Source organism: Aythya marila, assembly GCF_965140915.1.
Source record: "Aythya marila genome assembly, chromosome: 1".
NCBI classification, from domain to species: domain Eukaryota; kingdom Metazoa; phylum Chordata; class Aves; order Anseriformes; family Anatidae; genus Aythya; species Aythya marila.
Genome location: NC_139042.1, coordinates 133,996,824 through 134,019,922, shown reverse-complemented (window position 1 = coordinate 134,019,922; position 23,099 = coordinate 133,996,824). Strand labels below are relative to the sequence as shown.

General features: G+C 38.6%; 1 protein-coding gene across 6 annotated transcripts in view; it reads left to right on the top strand.

Annotated features, from left to right (window-relative positions):
- Nucleotides 1–603: 603 nt before the first annotated feature.
- SHISAL1 (shisa like 1) overlaps nt 604–23,099 on the top strand; it is a gene marked incomplete at its 3' end in the record, with an annotated part of 79,617 nt that continues 57,121 nt past the window's right edge. For 4 of the 6 annotated variants that reach the window (XR_014316855.1, XM_082752744.1, XM_082752740.1 and 1 more), the window contains exon 1: nt 604–769. Of the gene's footprint in view, nt 770–7,362; nt 7,577–15,698; nt 15,996–23,099 lie in introns of all 6 variants that reach the window. The other 2 variants (XM_082752742.1, XM_082752741.1) reach the window with 2 other exon arrangements.

The window sequence follows — 23,099 nt, the reverse complement described above, 5'->3', positions numbered from 1 at the left end:
GGTGGGCATGAGTCATCACTCCTGCAACAGTGTCTGCGGAGCTCCCTGCTTTGCACGGCTTATGCATTAAAATGTAAATGAAAAATAGTTTTTATTACAAATTCGCACGAGTGAGATCATTTATGGGCGCCGGCTTAAGGCAGCCTGCTTCTCCGCGACTGTAGGCAGAAGAGTGCGGGGGCGGGGGAAGATAAAGTTTTGACATTTTTAGGCAATTGAGCCTCAAAATCGGCGCACGTCTTCCTTCCCTTCCTCGCTTGGAGCCGCGTTTGCCTAGGGATCCCGGAGCAAAGGGCCGGCCGTTTAACCCCCACGGCTGGCCGTTACCTGGGGCTCTGAGGGGAGCGGTCCTGACCCGCAGCCCCCTCACGGCTTCCGTGAGGCGATGGCGGCAGCCCCGCGGGAAAGGAGGAGAAGAAGGGAGGAGGGCGGGGAAGTTTCCGTGCGGGACAGCGGGGCGGGCTGACGCGGGACAGTCGCTGCTGGGCTCCGGAGAGAGCCAGGAGGCACCTGAGAGCCATCGGCAGGTGGCTGGGGAGCGGTTGGCCGGGGCCGGGGCGGGGAGAGGAGAGCGAGAGGGAGGGGACACGGGCGGGGAGAGGAGGGGACGGGGCAGCCGCGGAGCTGTGAGATGGCGACGGAGGTGGCGGCTCCTCAGCGCCGGCGCCTCGTCCTCCGCCTCGAACACTGACGCACCCGCCCGGCTCGACCCACAGCCCCGGGGGGCTGCTGAGGAAAGCGGCCGTGCCCGGCAGCGACTTGGCGAGAGGTCAGCGGGCTGGGGTGGGCTTGGGGAGGGGAAGGGGCTGGGGGAACCGTGCCGAGCCGTGCCAGGTCGCCTTTGGGAAACTTCGCGTGCCTCCTGCCAGCCCGGCCGCGCGGCACCGGGACGGCTGCCTTGCTCGTCCAGGCTGCTGGGGTCGTGCCGTGTGTATGTGTTTGGGTTCTGAATCGATGGTTCGAATCGAAGCAGGGCTCGGGTATTAATCACGCCTGTCTTAGAAAGCTCGTTGGTGACTCGTTTCCATGACAACGAGACCCCTCCGAGCCTTCGGCGTTATCTCTTTGCCCGCTTTTTATTATTATTATTATTTTCCATTTCGTGAAATGTGTTCGTGCTAACGCCGTGTTTTGTCACCGAGGAGAAAAGCTAGCAAATAAAACCTGATCGATCCTGCATTCCTGGTGCAGCGGTCCGCTGCCACCCGGCTGCTTGCCTGCGTTCCTTAACGATGCGCGGATGGGACTTGTGTGGAGAGTTGGACGAGATTCCTCACCTTTTCCTTTACTGGTTTATCTCCTCTGGCCATAAAGCTGGGACCAAAATACAGTTTGAACTGTCTCTTACTCAAGCAAGCGCTCCTTAGCCATGTTAGTACTGCAAGTGTGATGCTTGTTATCTTTGCGTATCGTTTCTGAGCACAGAACCCTCTGGGAGGCTGGGTGTCGCCTTCTCTGTAGTTGTGATAGAGCACAGGACTGGGAGTCAGGAGTGACTTACTGTTTGTCACCTTCTTGTGGTGTGACCTTGATAGGCCTCATGACTTCTTTATATCCTACTGTGTCTCAAAAAGGAAATATTGCCCACTCATACCTGCGAAGTGTTCCAAGCTAATCAAGCAATTCTTCTGAGATGAAGTACTGTTAAATTTCAATGTGTTGTTTTCTGTTATGAGTAGTAAATATGTGTTTTATGTTCCTCTTCTGTAATGATTCAAGTGAAAATTTCCTTCTTTAGCTTCAGTCTTAATCAACCTAGCACAGTCCTGCTTGCTCTTTGGGTAATGTGTAGTGTTATCCATCTGAAATCGATAATTCTAATCCTATTTATGCTAACAACCAGTCACTACTGTCTCAGGTTAACTCCATCAGATTCAGGTAAAAATGTGACTCCTTGGCAGATTTAAATTTGTAGGAATGCCTACTATGACAAAGAGTATACATCTAGCACGGTTATACAATAGTAAAGAAAGAAAAGATTAAAATTGAATGACAGTCTTTATCACTTGCATTAGTATTGCAACCAGAGAAGGAATTAAAAGCTTTTTTGAGAGGGAGGCAGGGGGGGAGAGAGACAAAGAGAGAAAATGAGCAACACACTTTTAACTGTATGTCAAGTTAAACATCTGAAACAGTTCTATTAATTTTCATAGTTTTCCAAGAAACGTTTTAATATGTAGTGTTCTGTACAGAAGCATTGGAAGGGAACGTGTAAGAAATGTTTTAGAATATGCAGTTCAAAACCCAAATACTGTCTAATTGATGTTCAATTATAAACACTTGAGTAGAAAGTTATAGCAATAGGGGAACTTTTAGTAAGAAGTGTACATTTTTATTCTTTGTTTAAAGCTCCTTTTAAGCGAACAAACTGTATCTATTTTAAATTAAGTATCTCTTTCCTACTCTGAGGAAGAGTCTATCCCAAGCTGAGCTGAGCAAAGTGCTAAAACATATATGCCTCATTCCAAATGCATTAGTGTTCTCTAATATCCGTAGACAAATTGTGCTTCAATCATTTATTTAAACATTCTAAGGAATCAAAGCCTGTGACCTTGCCTTTTGTATTCTGGTCTTTTTAGCAGCTCAGTAGTGAAACATCTGCCTGACAACATTTCTTGGGAATTGAGGACCTTCTGACCGTTAACAGCCCTAGTGAAGCAAATATATGACAACCCTACACAAAGAAAGAAAAAGAAATGATACTTTAATATCTCATCTCCTTTGAATGTCATTAAATTACGTTCTTATACTGAATTACTAAATTTGTACTTAGTGCTGCACAGTCAATATAGACAGACTGAAAGTGAACTGGGCTTTATTCTGTGCTTTATGTCCTCTGCAAAGTTCAGTCTGTTATTACTTGTGGTAGTAAGGACAACAGATATTCCAATTCAGTTCTCAGACCCTAGTGGCCGGGGGAGGGGGGGGGAGGGTGGTCTTCATTTCATTTTTTTAATATTGATAGCAGGGCTCTCTTATGAAAGATATTTCATAAAAAGCCTGTATTTAGAGTTGTTTTTCAGAACACTATTTGCTTAGGTTTGTAAATAGATTTTTAAGTGTATGAGCTGCTACTGATAAAGATGTTATATTTGAGGGAGTGGAGAAAAAAGCAAACGTGAAGGCTAAATCCATAGGTACAGATGATATGGGTTTATGTTATATTTTACTCAGTAGTATACCAACATAACTTTGATATAATGTACACTTTTTTTCTAAAACAAAAATGCTTCTGGCAGTGTTTATATTCAAGAAGCTACGTGTTGCTGAAGCCATGTATTGCTTAAACTTTGGTGGCATGTAGAAGTAGACTTAAGTGTTGTTTGTTTCTGTGGTGTTGGAAGTCCCTCAGGTGGTTTGGTGAATAATGTGCAAGACCAGTATTTAGTGGAGATGGCTGAGCTCCTTTCTCTGTAACAGATCTACTTTGTACAAGTTGCTTTACCTCTATATTTCATCATTCCCCCATTTGTCATCCTCCTATTTTCATTCAGTCTTGTTTTTTTTGAGTGTAGGATCTCCAGTGTAAAGTCTGTTGTGCCCAGAGAGATCTCTGCTGGAGCAGCAAAACGCTACTGCGGTACAATAACAAGAAATGATAGGCAGCATTTTTTTCTGTATCAGTCACTGTGGTCTTGGCATGATCTCTAGCCACTGTCTGAGAGGCAGTAAGATTGTTACAGATCAGTGTGAAGAGGTAATGGAGGAGTTGCTTCTAATGCTAGTACCTTAAAATTTCTTTTGCTAAATATATTTATAGAAGACTCTCAGAGAAAGAGTTCACATATCTATCCTTCAAGGGCTAGAAAATAAATTATATCTCATTCCCGCTTTTCCTGAACATGTATGTTTGCTGTCAGGGTGAATGTACTAATTTTCTGTATGTAAAAATAGAGTAATCATGAATTTAAAATGTGCATATTAGTGGGAAGGAGCTTGTCAGTGGCACACAAACCAGCACTAAAGAAATGAAGTGGAATCTTTTTTTTTTTTTTTTTTTTTTTAATACTTACTTGTTCTTTCTCCTTTTCTTGTGTTTGTAAGTAGGAGAAAGGCAGAGGAGTTTCCAAGTACCATTTTTGATCTTATAAAGCATACAGCTACATTTGACAGCAGTAAGTAATGACATTAGGAAGGTATGAGAACTGTTTCTGTATTGTTCTAGCTGGGAGCTTAATTATGCTCTTGATAAACTACTATAAAGATGTTTACACTTCAAAATATGATGTACTTGGTGGTAAGTCCAGCTATGTTTTTTTGTTTGTCTTACTTTTCAAAATCACCCTATAAATGGATAGTGGTGATTTCTGATAAACTAGGCTTTTAGATCGAGGTAAGGTTCTTTCCTAGGAAAGGTTACAGATGAAAACCGGACTTTTATTAAACTGCCCACTTTTCTGCTTTATATGGTAGATTTGCATTTTTTGCTTTATCTTACTTTGACAGCTAAATTCTGATATAGTATTTTTGCATATTATTGGAAGGTGAAATAAAGCTCTTGTGTTTGAGACATTTTATTCCTCTTAAAGATGAGATCTCTTACATGAGAAGATCTAGAAATCTCTTTTCGATCCTTTCATTTACTTGCCTTATTTTTAATCAACTCTGTACAATGATTTCAAAGTGACTTAGAATTTTAGGGCCCGAATTTGACACAACTCAAAGATTTATTTTTTTTAAAATGTACCTGGAGGGGGAAAAGCCCAGGTCTCTAAAATGCCTGATGTTGCGCACCTGCAAGTTGACATGCACAAATTCACTGGTGAGTTTGGAAATTTTGGACCTGGATCTGTTTCCTACTTACAAAATAGAGAGATGAAAGGAGACACCCGCTCAGATTTGTTACTTTCAAATCGTCTTACTGCTCAAACTAATAGTGGAGTCAGTAGTTGTAGGGCCCAGCTAGTGATCAGTTTGTGCATCTCTGCAATACAGACTATAGGAAGTCTGAAGTGCAAAGCAAATCTTTCTTCTCACAAAGTCCTGCTGAACATGGTATGGCCTCCTGAATGTGTGGAGGCTTATAAGAACTTAAAAATTCGGGAAGAAATATGGCACTCTATGAAGACAGACATTTCAAAAGATTGATCTAGATAGTGGCAACTTGGGTAGAAACAATGGTGTTAATAGTCACCAGAAGCCCAGTAAAGGCAGAAGCTAAATCACAGAAGTTTGAATCAAATCTGAGAGGGAGCAGACCAGACTGCTTTACTGCTTCAGAAATATCGAACAAAAGGATTCCTTTCAAAGGCTCTGAAACAAAACCAAAGAGCTATTTGCTGGCCTCTGTGGGTTCCCCAGTATGAAGTCTTCTGTGCCTTACTTAGCTTCAATTATAAAGAGTGTGATTCTGAGTTCATCCTCTGGTGACTGGAAATGTCTGTGGTGTAATTTTAATTCAGAGGGACTGACTTCTCTAGAGAGAGAGGCAAAAGACAAGAAAGAGACAAACTGTTTATCCTTGCCATATCCTGTCTTTGCTTTGCCATCCAGGTAATATCCAACAGACTTCAGAAGCCTCTGCTATCTTGAAAATCTAATGGCAGCATAGTGCTACCTTTGGAGCAGTTAATTTTTTCTTCCAGTGCTTTAACTCTGATTTTTTTTCTTTTTCTTGGTTATGGTGGAGAAAAATATAGGCAAATTTCTCTATTAGCAGTTCCTGTGATAGAGGATTTCTGCTTTTATTGGTACTCTAGGTGCATATAACACTCCTCACCAAAATAGAAGCAAGGAAGATGGACTCCACACACCCCCACGAAACTGATACACAGCAAGCAAAATAGAGAGCATTCCCTATTTTACAGTTCAATATCCCTTGCCTATATATAAAGCCTACAGAGAGGAGCCGTTAAGTACTTACATGAGTTCAGATGGCATCTAAACCTTTTGATGCTGATGCTACATCTAAACTGCCTTATCTTCACCTGACTAGTATTACACTTTTATGGTAAGACTGATTTGCCTTGGCTTTTTCACTAGCAAGAGATACAGCCTGGCAGACCCACCAAGTGGTGTGCTCAGAGTGTAAGCTAAGGTACTGTTCTGTGATGTTCTCTTGGGATAAGACAGGGAGGGACTTAGCCTCTGTGCGCGCAGCAGCCCCAGCAAGAATCTGCACGCTTCTCCCTTTGCGGCTCTTGATTTGTGGACTGACCTTTTCACACTAGTGAAGCTTAGCAGGCCCACACAATTTTGTCACTTAATGCTGGGGTGTCTGATGTTGCAGACAGGGAATCTGTTCCTGCTCTATTTGGAGAATGGCAAAATTCTTGCTGATTGCCACAGGAACAAATTGTGTTCCTAAACATACTTCAGTAGCTAGAAAGAAACTTCCTAAAAAAGAACTGGACTATAACACTACACCAAAGAATTGGGCATTGTTTTATGCCTCAAACCTCTCAACAGTAACATGCTTGCAGACAAAGGACTGCAAACAACAAACCTCAGGACATTCCTGGAAGGACTGTGGAGGATTGCCAGTTCTGCCTGCTCTGAGAAGCAATTGAGGCTTGATCATGTCACTGATTAAAATCTTACTTATTCTAATTGGCACTGTTCAGTCCCTTAGAATTCCAGTCCTGCTACGGTCTGGAAGTAGTGAAGTGTGACTTAGTAACTATTACACAAAGGATTCACTGCCTCAAGCAGAAAAGGCAGAGGGATTTCAGTTCACCTGGAGAAACAAAAGGCCCTTTCCCACACTGATGAGGGTACATTTGGAAGTTATCATGGAAAACTAAAGATTGCGTCCTGTTGCTGGGAATTGTGATAGTTTAGAAAGACTGATTCCTAACTAGAACAATTTGATTTTTCTATATATCCTGGGTATTTTTAGCTTAGCACTTTTTTCCCCCGCTTTGGTCTTAACCCTTTGTGATTACCGTGTAGATGTTCCAGTGGTTCCCTTAACAGAGGAACTTTTTCAATTACAGGCATTTTCTCTAAAAGGAGTTCAAGTGAAGTACCTAGAGCCTGTTGGAAGTAGGCTGTTCCAGGAATGTATTTTGTAGATCTCTGCAGCTCTGTGCTTGCTTTCCAAAATCCCTATATTTCGCTATTTTTGCCCATAGAGAGACACTGTTACATAGCTGTCGAGGTGCAAGGAGGGGGCGGGGAGGTAGTCACTTGAGCCATATACGTTGTGCATTTGTCATCTGTGTAGCATTCCCAAATACGAGAGTGCCAGGGCTGATTTTCCACATAATTTTCAGCCTGTGGTAATCAGAACACCACTTCCTTTGATAACCATGCTTCACCTGGTAATTTCTCATCTTGTACTGTATTGCTTTTTGTGGTGAGAGTTTGGGAGATTGCATCCCTTTTTCTCTCTTTTTTTTTTCTCCTGTGGAATCCTAAAAGCATCCACCATCAACATGCTCCTCTGCCCAACAATTCTTGAACATAAGAAAAGAAAAGAAAAGAAAAGAAAAGAAAAGAAAAGAAAAGAAAAGAAAAGAAAAGAAAAGAAAAGAAAAGAAAAGAAAAGAAAAGAAAAGAAAAGAAAAGAAAAGAAAAGAAACTCTGTCTTGGAAAGTGTGTGGCTGACATTTTTTCCCATTATGTCACTTCCCAGGTAGGTCATCTTGCCATTCAAAAACACAGGAAAAATTCTACAGTGGTAAACTCTTCCAGGGAAATTCTGTTCTCTTCAGATGCTTTATTGTAAATAGCAAATATGAATCTTCAAAAAACATTAAAATCCAAAATACTGGCATTTTCTTACACAGTTGAGATTTTTTTTTTTTTGTTCCTGTCTTGTCTTTCCAGTATAACCATGGCATATAATGTGGACAGAAAGCTTCCAAAGTTGACCAAATGAGAAGTTACTCACATGAAATATCCCCAAATGCAGAAATTCAGTACAAAGCTGTGTGGTTTACTCTAAAGCCATAGAAGACAACATAAAACTAAAGGCAGAAGTATTGTCAGTGGAAGCAATGAAGCTTCATGAAGAACTTAAGCTATTCAAAATGATGAAAAAGTCAAGCATGTGTGAATGGAAGCAGAACAATGACATCTTTACAGGACAGTTTTCATTGCTGTTTTGTGAAAAATGTTAAGACTCATTTTTCTAAATGCAATGTGTTCAGTTGCACCTGAAATAAATTCCCTTTATACAGATGGAGGTATAGAAGTTTTGACATGCCTATGTGGCTTTTTGCTCACTGACAGATCGGGCTAGAATTGAAAAGTCATGAGAGGAATTAGTTCATGGCTGTTCTCAATATTGTAAACGTGTTTGTGAAGTAAGTTCAGTATAATCATGCTTGTTATCTTTTTTGATTGTGTACAGTTTAAGAGTAATTCATTGCAATCGTGTTGTAAAGTATGGTGACGCAGCAGCATTTCCCTGATCAACATACTACTGAGTTTTCATATTTAGAAATACTATTGGCAGGGATTTAGGAAGCTGGATTCTAGCCAGAGAACAAACAATCACTGAATCCAACTATGCAAGGAGATTCTATACACGCAAGTCAGAGACTGTTAATTATCGCTTTTAATTGCAGGCTCTCATCTCTGTTTGGGTAAATCTGTGAATTCCCATATGAAGCAACTCAGTAGCCATGTAAGCAGTGCAGGGGCATTTGCCAGTGCAATGGTTACTGGGTCACATCCTGTCCTGTCACCCTTCCAGGACTCATGGCAAATGGAAAGGTTCCTTTGGGCTTGGTGCTATTCTGCTTCTAATCTGTGATTTGTGACAGATTTCAAGTTGTTCTATCAATAGAAAAGTGGCAAAGTGTACAAATTGCTGTATGGTCAGCATCTTTAAAGAAGAAACCAAATGAAGTTCAGGAAGAAACCATATGAAGTTTAACAAGAGCAAGTGCAGAGTCCTGCACTTGGGAAGGAACAACCAGACGTATCAATACAGGCTGGGGGACGACCTGCTGGAGAGGAGCTCTGAGGAGAAGGACCTGGGGGTCCTGGTGGACGACAGGTTGACCATGAGCCAGCAGTGTGCCCTGGTGGCCAAGAAGGCCAATGGAATCCTGGTGTGCATTAAAAGGAGCGTGGCCAGCAGGTCAAGGGAGGTGATCCTCCCCCTCTACTCTGCCTTGGTCAGGCCTCACCTGGAGTACTGTGTCCAATTCTGGGCTCCCTAGTACAAAAAGACGGGGATCTCCTGGAAAGAGTCCAGCAGAGAGCCACAAAGCTGATATGGGGCCTGGAGCGTCTCCCCTACGAGGAAAGGCTGAGAGACCTGGGTCTGTTCATCCTTGAGAAAAGTCTGAGACTGGATCTTATTAATGTTTACAAATATCTTAAGTGTGGGAGACAGAGGGATTTGGCCAACCTATTTTCAGTGGTTTGTGGGGATAAGACAAGGGGCAATGGCCACAAAGTGGAACACAGGAAGTTCTGCACCAACATGCAAAAGAACTTCTTCATGGTGAGGGTGACGGAACACTGGAACAGGCTGCTCCAGGAGGTCGTGGAGTCTCCTTTTCTGGAGATACTCAAGACCCGTCTGAACACCTACCTGGGCAACCAGCTCTAGGGAAACTGCTTTGGCAGGGGGTAGGACCTGATGATCTCTTGAGGTCCCTTCCAACCCCTACAATTCTGTGATTCTGTGATCTTTGCTGCACAAATCAGGTTCAGTCACTCTTCACTATTTCTCATTCCTGTTCCCTTCTTTTTTTGCTCTGAGTGGACTTTACCATTTGTCTCTTGACTCTAGAGGTGTATACTTTATGTTAGAAACCAGCCCACATCATGCGTTGCTAGTATTTACTTTTTAGGAGCTTCACAAATAGAAATGTATTTAAAAATTAGAAGCCCATCTTGCAATGAAGAAACAATTCACCTTTTTTCAGGGTAGAAGAGCACACATGAAGGGGCTCAAACTTTTATTTAATTTGAAGTAACTGTTTCAAGACTTGTATTATAATTTTATAAGTCCATATTTGAATGGAAGCGGGGTCAAGCCCCATATCTGTGAGGGATGCAATTGTGCATGCAAAGCAAACCCTCGTGAGTCCCCTATGCAGGAATCAGGATGCACTCCTGGCCAGTAATCTAAATATAACAATGTAAAATTTATGAGGAAGGGAACTGACAGTAATAATGCTTCTTTGCCTTTCTACTCTTTATCACTACACTCCCACGCTTTTGGGTCATTCTTGGCAGAGAGCTGTGCAGTTTATTAATTGTCTTTGTTAGAGAGTCTCTATCTTCTGTCTTCTTTCTCAGTGACACACTCATAGCAGGGAAAGTTCTATCCATCATTAGTCACTTTAAGCCCTAAGGCTGTAGTTCGAAGCCTCCTTCCTTTTTTTTTTCCTAGAATCTGTTACACATAAGAGAAATTAATATATATCCACATGGACACATATAGGCATACATGCATAGCTTTCATTAAAATGAATTTTCATAACGTATGTTCATTTTGTAATTTTCTAATTGCTCTAATCTCTCAGTGATAATATGAGGGGTACAACAAGGTTACTGCTTATGGCAAATTTTGATCCAGACTTTGTTACCCTTATAATAACTATTTATCAACTCTACCTACCCTCTCCCTACATCTTCTGACATTGGACTTCAGTGGAAGATTGGCAGTGTCATGAATGTGAATCCAAATGATTGAGATTGGTAGGAACAAAACGTATCACTTTACCTATCGAACACAGGTAACAGCTTCCTAAACCTCCTGCAGTGATGGAATTGAAATACAGAGTACACATATTCACAAGAGTTTAGTTTTAACATTTAACAGATTATTTTTCTCTTTCATTCTTCTCTGAAGTATGAAATTTAATCCAGTAGTCTTGAATCACTGATATTTATAGTCCGCCCTGAAAACATCAAGCAAGAACTACAAAAATACAGGCATGCTTTTCAGATGTGTTCTGTATTGCACCTGTCTCACATCTTAATGAACTCTTGGTGGTAGGTGCTTCTTAAGGAGAGATAAGAGGAGCAATATTCTCAGTGAAGTCGGCACCTTTCTTAAGCAGGCTGTGTTTATATCAGTGTCTCTTTTTTGATAATTAGGCATTAAAAGCAAGAGTTGTTTTTGCAACTTTATGCATAATATATTTATCTACAACAAACAATTAAAAGCAATGTATAACATTTAAATAATGTAAATAAAACTGTTGTGCTGTCACTTCTCACAATCAAAGCTGAGCTTTCTCTTCCTTTTCTGTTCCTTCTGCCTTCTAAGTTATCTCACCTATCCCTCTTTAGGTGGGTTTAGGCAGCCACATGGTGGAGAGTAATAGGAATCTTGCCATTTGTTTTAATGTCCAAAGTCAGTCATGACTGTTTTGCAGCAAACTGATGGCATGGGCTGGGCAAATGAAAGTTACGGTGTCCAGCAGCTGCCTACAAGCTTCCAAAATTCACTCAACTTCTTCCTCTTTGTATCTATCCCAGGTAATTGTATTAGGAACAGTGGCAGTGGTTTTGGTTTTATGCAACACTGGTTAGAACAAGGAAAATCTTTCCCTGTTTTGTGAGCCAAATTTCTATTTCCTTTGCTTTTCCTTTCTGTCTGGTATGAAGTAAATGTTCTGGGTGTTTTAGTTTCAAGCACCAAAACTAAACAAATGTTTATCCCATATCACCATGAATGTCTTCTCTAATTTTTTCCAACTTAGCTGCCAAAACAAAAAACAAAAAAACAAACAAAAAACAAAAACAAAAAACAAAAAACAAAAAAAAAAAAAAAACACAGTCGGTTGCATAGCCTTATATTGGAGAATTTATATGTGACGCAGAATGCCTTCCTCCCCCCCCGCCCCCCCCGCCCCCCCCCCAAAAAAAAAAAAAAAAAAAAAAGTGTTTTCTTGTGAACTGAGATCCTGAGCACATGATACAATCAGACGGGTTCCAGAGTTGTCATTACAGCCAAGTCCTCTTTTCCTGAAGAGAAGTCCTGTCTTCTTGCACAAAAGCATTTTCCATGACTGAGAAGCCAGAGAGATTCAGAGTTTGTGAAGGCTTTCAGAAACCATGAATTGGGGGAGAGGTGAAGGGAGGGTGGAAAGAGCTAATTTTAAGACAGTAGATTACCCGTATCCTTTTCTTGAAAGCAAATGTAAGATGTGGTCCATAAGGAACTTTGTAATTTGAATCTTATAACCATGTTGGCTATGCTTGCACGAACTTTTTTATCCAATTACAAAAAAGTGCTGTTAGTATGAACTGTAAAAACATTTTTGATAGATACTAATTGGGTTCTATGGTGGCATTATCTCACATGTAGTTTATATATCCAATCTGAATGCAATCCGTAAGTATGAAGGTTTTTTTCCTTTTGAGGGGTAGTGGGCCTGGAATAGGATGTCACCTAAATTAATTTGCTAGTTATTAGTAACAAAGCAGACCCAATAAAGGAAGCCATCTGTTGCACAGCTCATTACTGCTAACAAATGTAGTGATAAAATAAATGCAGAGCCTGGATTTTGAAGGACTTATTGGTGATGGATCTAACAGAAATTCATTGGGATGCCAGAAACTCAGGCTGTCCTCCACCTCTGAAAGGAATCCAGACTTTGCAGCAAGACTGTCAGTGCATTAAAAGACATCAGTAAATAAGCAGCTAAGCAATGCTGAAGTTTGTTCTATCACAAGAGTGAAGGATCTCTGAAACTGTAATGGTATGAATAATTAGCTGTGGATCTTTCCCATTAGAAGGCTGAAATAAAGTCTGAAGAATATGCTTCTTTAAGCTAGAAGTGAAGTCTCACTGTCATTAAATAAATAATGAAATAGAAAGTAGAACCCCCAAAACACACAGCTGATCAGTAAGATACATACATACATACATATATATATATATATATATATAAGGTTTAGATTGGGAACAACAAAAGACCACGGAAAGATTCTTATTCCTGTCTCCTTATGATAACAAAAGGGATCAGCTGCTTTCTTAGAAGCAAGTTAAGGACTGAACAAGTCCTTTTTTTTTTTTTTTTTCCTGCAGAGTCTTAACAACTAAGCAATGTACAAGTTGATCACTTCACAGGAGTCTTCTGAAGTTTTTGCCTGCTGTGTACCCTGTGTAGGGTATAGGGCAATTTTAAGTCGATTATCTAGATAGTAGTTGCCTATACACACAGTAATAACTGCATCAGTGTAGGGGCTTGTCCTTTAACAGGAATCTACTTTCTAGATGTAAAAGTCTGTTTGAAGAGTTCTCTTGCATGCTCTGACCCTGGGTTGCAACTTCGTTGATACCAAGAGGTTACCAATTGGTATCAAGGGGTTTCAGAAAACCAGCATTTTGGGGACCATTAAGGGTGACTTTGAACTCTTAATCCATTCTTTTAGAGTTATTATTATTATTATTTTTTAGGCATTTTGTAAGGATGGCAAACAGGGTGAGGGGGACTGTACTTTTATGTATTTATATATATATATTTTTTGGATAGGGTAGATGACACAGAAAATAAATGTAAGAATAGACATTTTGGGTCAGATTAAACATCCATCTAGCCTGTTGTCATAGCTCCGATGCTGGCTGGAGTAGATATCATATGGTGTAAAGCAGACATTTCCACAAATAGATATGCTCTCCCAGCTTCTGGCCATCTGCATCACAGGTACCTTTTGCATCAGAGATCATAGCTTAGAGTTTAATAGCTATTGGTGGATGCTTTACCGATGACATTTGTTTAATAGTTTTTAGAATATAAGCTGTTGTCATCTACAAAATCCAGTTAAGCTGTATTTTGTGTGGGGGAAAAAAAGCAAACACATCTTTTTGTTTATTTTAGAACTGCTTTCTGACAATGCTATTTAGCTTACAGTTCTTGTATTATGAGAAGCAGTGGATGACTACTGCCTGTTCAGCTTGCCCATGGCAGTTGTAGGTTTTACGGACTTTTATGAGTTCCCTTCACAGCTGAATCTTCCTAGTCCATTTAATTACATGCGTACAGAAAGTCTTTTACACCTTTTACTGTCCTCATTCTCTCCTGTTCCCCTTCCAGCTCTACATACGTAGATGAGCTCTAAATTTATACTATGACATAATGAGCTTCTCTTTTTTTCATTTCCCACCAGCTTCTAAAATTCTGTCTGCTGACTGCTACTGAGAACAGAATCACCATTTGTGTAGAATTATTTGACTTGCATAAGATTATTTATTTCTGATTTCATATTTCCCTTCTAAGATTCAGTAGCTATGCTGGAGGCCACCACTGTGTAAAGCTAGTGGTGGGAGGAGGTTTCAACCCTGCATTGCTTTGCATTTACTGACATGAAATTCATTTGCTATTTTATCCCTCAGTGACTTGGTATCTTGAATGGTGGACTCTATGTGAATGATTTCCGGGTGAAGGCAGAGAAGTGTTCTGCCAAGCCATGCATACTTTGAAGAGGCAATCAGCTCAGTATAAGGGAGTGTATGTCTAAGGGCTTGATACCATTTCATGGAGTTGGAACTCCTAAGTTCTATAAAATAAATCTGGTCAAGAAATTCTCATACTAAGCCTACGTATTTGGTGCCCTTCTGCAACAGTCTTTGGAGGAGTTAATGGGCAAGACTTGACAGCCAAATGAGGTTGTGAAGGAGGAGTGACAACAGGATTGTGGAAAGCCTGCCTTACTAGTTTTGGGATCAAGGGCAACAGCTGGAGAACATGCAATTGCAAGAGATAGGTATGTGGTTGAGAGGGAGAAGAAAAAAGACCTGGAGTCACAAAGAAAGGGACTAAGGGTGGTCTCTACCAGAAATCTATTATATCAGAAAAACAGCATATCAACAGTCAGATGCTTGATTGGTTAGCAGCAGAAATATTCAAGCGGTCTTTGTGCTGTGGTCATGGTGGTGTGGTTTTTTTTTCTCTCTGATCTAGCAACAGAAAACATTCTCTCGTGGGGGTACCAACAAGGCATAAAGGTTCTGTTTTTCTAAGAGCTTTAAGAAGAAGGCAGCTTGGACTGCCTAAGGCATAGGAAATACTTGAAATCATTTGTCTCCCCAGATCTCTCTCCTCTTTATTTTTTTATGTATTTGATTGGTTCTTCTGTATCAGAATTCTTTTGCTTGTAGTAGCCTGAGTTCTTTGCAAATTGTATGTGGCTGTCCACCATGTGTTTAGATTTGCTTCATTTGACAAATCCTCATTTATTTTCAAATGGTCAAGCCTTCATCTTCCTGTGGTCTTTCTTGGTTTCCTGTTGTATATTGGAGTCACAGCCTGGTGTCAGTGCAGTATTCCTTACTTACCTGTTAGGATGTTCTATAGTTGGTCCCATCTGCTGGATTGAATTAAAAATACTTAGAAGACAATCGACTACTTTCAGAAATGAGGTTTTCTAAACCCGTCATACACTTGTTGGTTCTTGGTGCTAGTAGGTAGGATGTGATTCATTAAACTGGATGTATTCATGCACAATGGAATTCTCTCCATCCGCTATATGTTCCATATATTCCAAATAGAGATGTTCATATTGATTTGCATGCTGAAAGTGCTTTCTTCTTCAATAATTGAATATAGATCTAGATCTGCAGAACATTTTATAAAGACAGGTGAGATGCATCCCAGCAGTTTGAACATCTACCAAGGGATTTCTGCTTAGGAATCCCTAACTTACCTTTCTTCTACTAGAGGCATCAAATATACAGTAGAACAGATTTCTTGTCCTAGAGTCATTTTTTTGTTGCATATGTGTTTTTTGTTTTTATTTTTGTTTTCCTTCTCAGAATACTATTATGTACTTGATTTTAGAATTGAAGCATGGAGCACAGCAGTTCTTCCCACAAGAGCACCAGAAATAACTGGATCTAGAGACGGAGAGCAAGAGCAATGGTCACAGGTAGTCAGTCCATCATGATGAGACAGTAGATGGTCCCTACTTTAGATAATGGAAGCTTATCCAGAGGACTTACTCCCAGTATCCATTTCTTCTTAATATCTAATACTGGATAAATACTCAGTCCATCTTTTGGAAGAAGTTGATCTTGGACAAGCAAAGCAAGCTGAGACAACAGAGCTCTAGTGTGTAGAAAATCCAAGACTTCACAGGTATGTGCAGCATTGTGTAGTCAGTTAATTAATAAGTAAATAAGTATTTTGTTTATTCCTTTTAAGTGTCTTACATTCTGTGTCTTGCTCTATTTGGTTGGTCATAGTTGTTAACAGTATTCTTTGCAGATGGGAGATTGGGGAAATGAGAGATGAGTCAGTGAAAATCACACAGGTGCCGGTTGCATGGTACTGATTAAAAAGATGTGTGCCAAAATGAAGCACATGTTAGCAGAGTCACTTGGATCTGAAGTATTGGATAACAAAACTCTGAAAGTGTTTCCAGTGCTATAGGAATGGTTCTGCTTAGATAGTCTGTAAAGTGACAACTTAAAACATGGCTAAATATTGAATTATATTATGGTGATGACTATGGAAATACAAAATACTATTGTTGATATTTTAAGTCTTCCAGATGCATTCATTTTTACAAGAATTGGAACAGGCTTTGAATTTTCATCCTGCACAACTGGTCCTGGTTTCAAAGTGTATTTAGGGCAGAAAATTATTTGATCCATTACAGTGTTCAAAAAGTTTCCCTGTACCTCATAGTTCATTTATCAATAGTGAATAAGTGCTAACACTTTTAACTATACATTTTCCTAAACATCTTAAAGAAATGTGCTTTTATCACCTGAAGATAGATACTTGTTCAGTTGGAAACTAGCCTATGTTTTGTGTAAACTTGGTTTATATGTGCAGCATCATTTTCATTATGCATCATATTGCTAAGAGGCTTCCTTCTTCAATAATAAAAGGTCCATCTTCTCACTACTCATTTTTATTGATAACCTATCTCATATTATTGTTTTGTTTTCTGTTATGTAGTGCACTATATTTTGACATAATTATTAGGTGATACTATTGAAAGATAGTAAAAAGGTTTTTGGAGTAAATTTTAAAATATTTTCAGTGGGTTTGAAAACTTGACTTGTCATATCTAGCAGCTTGTGACAATGTACCATGATTTCAGCTTAGTTCATGCAGATTCCAAGTGATCAAGCTGGTAAGTGGACACATCTTCATAAACTCAGCAAAATTAAAAGTTTTTATTACACCAAATATGTAATATGCATTACAGTAATGTAATTCATTGCTTTGCTGGTCAGTCAAGGTTCAGGACTACCCAGTATTCTGACTGCCTCCTGTTTTCTGAGCCTCTCTGGTGCTCTTCTCAGACTTCAGAAAAAGTCTGGGTAACACAAGTTACTCTAGTGGAACATAACAAATCTTACGAGAATCTGCCGAAAAACAAGGCCCCATTGTATCAAATCATACAGGGTAGTATGTCTCCTACTTTGCAAATTACATGGAACAGCTGCAGTAGAGTGGGCACCTCTATGGCCTTTTTGGTACAGGTGTAGCACCGCTCAACGGGGGAGTAGGAGTTCCTAGCATTATGGCTTGCTCCTAGCCATAATCATTTAAGAAAATTAGGTAACTGATTTTGAATCACTTTAGTACAAACAACTAAGGATAAATGTTAAAGCAGAAAAGCCTGAAATGTAATTTCCATTGTGCTGTGAAGTACATGTAACATTAAACTTCCAGTGGCAAGGTTTTTTTTGTAATTTAATTAAAATTTTATAATATAATAATATATTAATAATTATATAATATATTATATAATATATTATATTATAATATTATTATATTATATTATTATGTAATTTAATTATAATTTTATATATTTTTTTAATTTTATAAATATTTTTTTTTTGTAATTTAATTAAAAACAATAATGTTGCCGAGTCTTTGCAACCGATTTCTGCCCCTGTGTGTTGCTTGCATTGAGTGTTCTGACTTTCTCCAACACAGAATCCTTCTCTGTGACCAAAAGGTCTAGTGTAACAATAACTTTGCAAAATCCAGTGGGTGAAAATTGATCTACTACATGCAAATGGGGGCTTGCTTGCTAAGTCAGTATGAATATATACAGATTTTAAAAACCCAGAAATACTTCAGAAATACTTTGGTGGGAAAAAAAATAAAAACAAAACAAAACATTAATATCCAAGAGCATTCCCTGTCACTTAAGATGAATTCTTGAAAATACATTGTCCCAAAATGGTAGAGGAATCTTTCAAAAGGGGAATGAGGGGAAATCACTTTAACATAATGCACTCGTTCTTCAGATGCAAAATCTTCTAGCATTTGAATAGAAGTTACACTGTTTTTAGTTAATAGAAGAAACATTTTTTATCTTTAAAATAGCTGATTTTTGAAAGGTGACACATCAAAGAGGTCCATGTCCATTGAGAAAAGTAGGATCTTTGATTTTTTTTTCAAATCTAGCTCTCACTTAGCAAACCCTGAATAAATCAGACTGAAATGGTACTTGTATACTGCAGTATTGTGGCAGAATTGTATTTACATAGGGGAAAGAAGGTGTGCTTACACTGACCTGTCAATACTGCTGTAATTATCATGTATTTCTGTAGTACTTGATTGTCAAGCTTGAGACCTAAGTTATCAATTGGTCATGGAGTGCTGAAGCAACCGGATAGATTTTTAGCCTGTGTGTAGCTGAAAAGGTAAAAAAGAGAGTACCACTTGAGGCTGTTAAGCAGTCTGTAGTCAGCACCTAAATATTTGGAAATAATCTTGATGCACACTTTCAGATTGAATCAGGTTTGCAACAGTGGAGAAAATATTAATGTATTTGCACCAGTACACATTTTGTATGGCAACACTGCTGATTTTCCTGGTGAAAAACAGCTTTCCTTATTTATCCAATTGCCTTTTTCCAGTAAGAAAGCTCTGAAGCATTGACTATTCACTTTTTTACTTATATTTTAGGTAGGTTTAGGTTGCATTAATTTCCTTTTAGCGTTGAGTCAATGGAAGAATAAACATGTTTATTTTCATATGAATGAACAACATGAATTATGGATTTGCATAACAGAACGATTTGAATTATACATAATATGCGAAGAGTTTTTGTTTTCAAGAATAAATTTTATTGAAAGCCAAAAAGCCTGCAGTCTGGGTTTTTGTGGTAAGAATGTGTGACATCAGTAAGTTGTATGATATAAATACTTAAGGTTCATTATTTGTATTTTTTCTTTAGAGTACAGCAAACCATTCCAGAATGTTTTTCATGCTCCAACTACAGAGGCAAATTAAAATAGCATGGATGGTGGATAGAAAGTAGCAGGCTATTTTGGTGCCCTGGTGTAGTGTTGACAGGTTGATACATCCATTTTGGTGGATATGCTTTTGTTGTAATGCCCACTATGAAACTTACTGTAATAAAACCAAGTGGCTTTTAGACTTCTCACATTGCATTTTATTTCTTAAATACAAAGACATGCACATACATTTTCCTTTGTCTACCTCTTTGCAAGAAACTTCCTCCCATGCTGAAAGACCAGCCTATGTAACCAGAAGATGTGCTGTAGGAGGCATACAGATCTCATCTGGCTCCCCATTCTGTTTTTATCTCTTCTTTTTGGAAATGCTGGTTTCTTGTGAGCTAATAGCTTAATTGTGCAATAAGAGGCCTGACTCTGGAGAAAACATAGATAACTGGGATGCTATTCTCTTGTATTGAGACAAAGATGGAAGTTTTCATTTATGTTCCTGGTGGTACTGATGTTTGTGATCTGTGAGTAGTTTCAGATACCCACTAACATGCTGGTATGCTGTGTAAGGCCGAATTTAGTTGGCTGTTGCCTTCGTCCACCTGTTAGACAAATAACAGAACCCAAACACCTCAGGTTAACTGGCAACACCTTTGGTCCCTTATTGGCTTTGAAATCTTGCATACGTACTTCTATGGCAGAGCTGCCTTTTTAATTGCAATACCAGCTTTCAAAAAAAAAAAAAAAAGTCTGTTGGGGTAGTCATACCGTTCAACTACCAAAATTTTAAATGTATGACTTTAATTGCAAATGCTTTGTTAGCCATTCACATGTCTGTTTTTCTGAACCGATGGTGTTATACGGCTGCAATTGAGACAGCACTTTATTATTAGCTTGTTTCAGGTTTGTTGAGCTGATATCCCCACAGGTCTCCTCTCTTAAGTGCATCAGTTTGTTTTGTGTTGCAGACATTTAGCAGTTGGTCAGAGATCTTTAGAAATCTGTGTATTGCCATCACATAAGCTGCTGTTTTGATTCTTCTCATAGCTTGTTGGGTTATAAACACTAACAGTCATATTTGTCTTCATTCCTATACAGTTTTCCTTTCTGCTTACTTAATAAACAATGCTCTCTGGATTTCTTTATGACTTGCTTCATCTAATTGAAGATCACAGATATTTTTCTAGTAGATAAACAGATCCATTTACACTTTGATATATATATCAGCGATTCTTAGATGTGTGCTTTTTGCAACTTTTACCTTTATAAATTATCAAGTGACTGCCCTACAAAGAAGCAAACTGTGATGTTTAAATTCTAATTGCTGCCTCTTGACTTCCCTGAAAAAATTACTACTTCTTCAGGTGAACTTTGGTCTCATCTCTGTGCACAGTTGGATATAGTTTTCATTTGAAGAGTTCCTTTGCGACAAGGTTTATGACATTAGAATGCAGTTCCAGTGCAGATGCTTAACTTGGTTATGTGAACCTTTCTACAAAGGATTAAGTAGAGCTTGGTCTTGGTGCAATATCAAGCTGCAAGCCTGATTAACTGGGAAATGTTTTCCAAAATGTTATTCTCTTAAGGCAAATTCTTCCTTAATCAGTGCTATACTACAAGATGAGTTTTCTTTTTAGACTGAGAGAGATTTGTGATTCGTATAAGTTGGAATGGGCTTCCCAATTATTTTTAATTACCTTATGAGGAAGATAACGAATTGCATGACTGGCTTTGGAAATTCATCTGTTTAAAATCACCTTCAGAAGCTGCTATTCCTAGAGATTAGAAGCAAGGTGAAATTGCATTTAAACCATGCTAGTTTGGTATTTTCAGTATACAACTGGTATAAAGATAGGGGTGGGTTTTGGGATGGGAATACAGATCAAAAGTATCCAGAGAGAACAAATAGCTCCTAGCTAGGAATATATTAAGTTAAGAACAAGGCCTCCTTTTAACTGACTTTTTGATATTCCCTGGGTGGTATTTCTAATTGATAGGGTTTCTGAACTGCTTATGATGCAACTTCTTGAAGAAAACAATTTTTAACCTATGTTAACATCAATCTAAATAAAAACATTTCAAAATCATTTCCTACTTCTTCAAATTAATTGATGTTTCAATACACTTTCATTTTCTAAGCATGTATTTGTAATAAGCATTATGATGCAAGTTTTATTAAAACAGTCCTAGTTTCATAATCAAGGACTCTTGAATTTCTCCCATATTCCTCACATGACATGTGACACTAAACTTGCTCCAGAAAGAATATGGAAAAGATTGAAACCATTTATTGGGAAGTGGGATTCAAAAGGACATACAAAATTAGAGATGACATAACAAATAGAATGTTAAACCAGTCAAACAGCATTTACTATTTATTTACAACTAATCAATAGAAGTCATTGAGCTAAAAGGTATCTGTGCCAACAAGAGCTCCAGAGAAGAGTAGGCACTTAACAGACGCAATGAGATAACTGTAATGATTCACTGTTCTAGTAACTAAAGAATTTTCAGGGTTTTTTTTGTTTGCTTGTTTTGTTTTTTAGTTCCAGACATTCCAGAGCCCCTAATCATAGGGATATAGAAGTTTACCTCTAAGATAAACTTTTGATCATGTCCATTTTCAAATATCTAGCAGTCTGTTCTGGAAATGGAAAAATGAATTTGACCTGTGACTGGTATGACAGACAAGTTTTTAATAGGAATTTAACTGTAGCCTCTTTCTAACCTACAGGAATACTACCAAAAATCTATTGTTAAGAAACAAAACTTCCAGGCTTTGTTCTTTTATTGAAAATTCTGTCATTGATTTCAATGTAATGAAGTTGTCATTTAATTTAGGTTTCTGAGTGGCCATATGGAAAAAATAAAGTATACTGTGTGGGGAACAGAGTGACATTAAATAGGGTTAAACAGAAATGGTTTTGCTTTTTCAAGGAAGGAAGAAAAAACTGTCAAGTCAACCAAAGAATGTTTCACTTGACCCAGGACAACATATATTTCTCTTGCTCTATAAATTAAAGAGAAATTAAAAAAGCACTTAGACATTTCTAGAACAACATTTGTGGTTTTTTTTCCTGTTTTTATTCTTCAATGTCTGCATTTAGAATGTGAAACATTTCACATTTTTAAAAAACAACCTTTTTACCTGACTTTGTGGTTGCTTTGGTGCATGCCCTGTGTGGTGCCAGGAGTTGGACTCGATGATAATTATGGGTCCCTTCCAACTCAGGGTATTCTATGATTCTATGATTCTATGCAGTGTAGACAAAATGACCTATTCTGGTTTATGCTACAGTCAAGTAGGAAACCAGGAAATAGGCTCTTTTGCTCAAAGAAGACTTCTTAAGAACAAGAACTTGTATAAACTTTTATCAGTTAAATTACACGGGAAAGAAATATAGAGAACTGGATTGAAAGAATAGAGGTGACCTTAACTAACTAGAATATAACCCTCTAATGGTGCTACCAGCCTGGCCAGTAAACAGAAAATTAGAATGTTTAAACTATAGTTATGACAGTTGTAGCAAGGTATAATACTGCCTGGAAGGAAGGAAGGCGGGGACAGGCTACAGCAGTTTGAAGTTCCAGTGATTAGGCTAATCTTTCACTTCTGCTATGTTTAAATGTGTCACAAATACACATAATTTTCAGAAAATGTGTTTATATCACATTTTTGGATGAGGCAACAAGATGAACAGTGTCTCGATGCAATAGAGAAGCATAAAAAAAAATTGTTGTGGGAAGGTTGGAATTCAGTTTTGGAACTTCTAGCTGAAGTAAGTTAAGCCTAAACAAAAAGCTTCTCTGCACTTCAGAGACCTCATTAGGTTCAGTTCAACTATACTTGAGATTTAAGGATTTCATAATTCAGCATATTTTGGATGTCATTTACTGTCCCAAGACACAATTGATTGTCTGGGGTATATGACTTCATCCATACTGACAAATACATTACACAATGGGCATGAAAAGTCTTATGGTTAGTGAAAAGAATCTCACTCCATAATGAGTGTTTGTG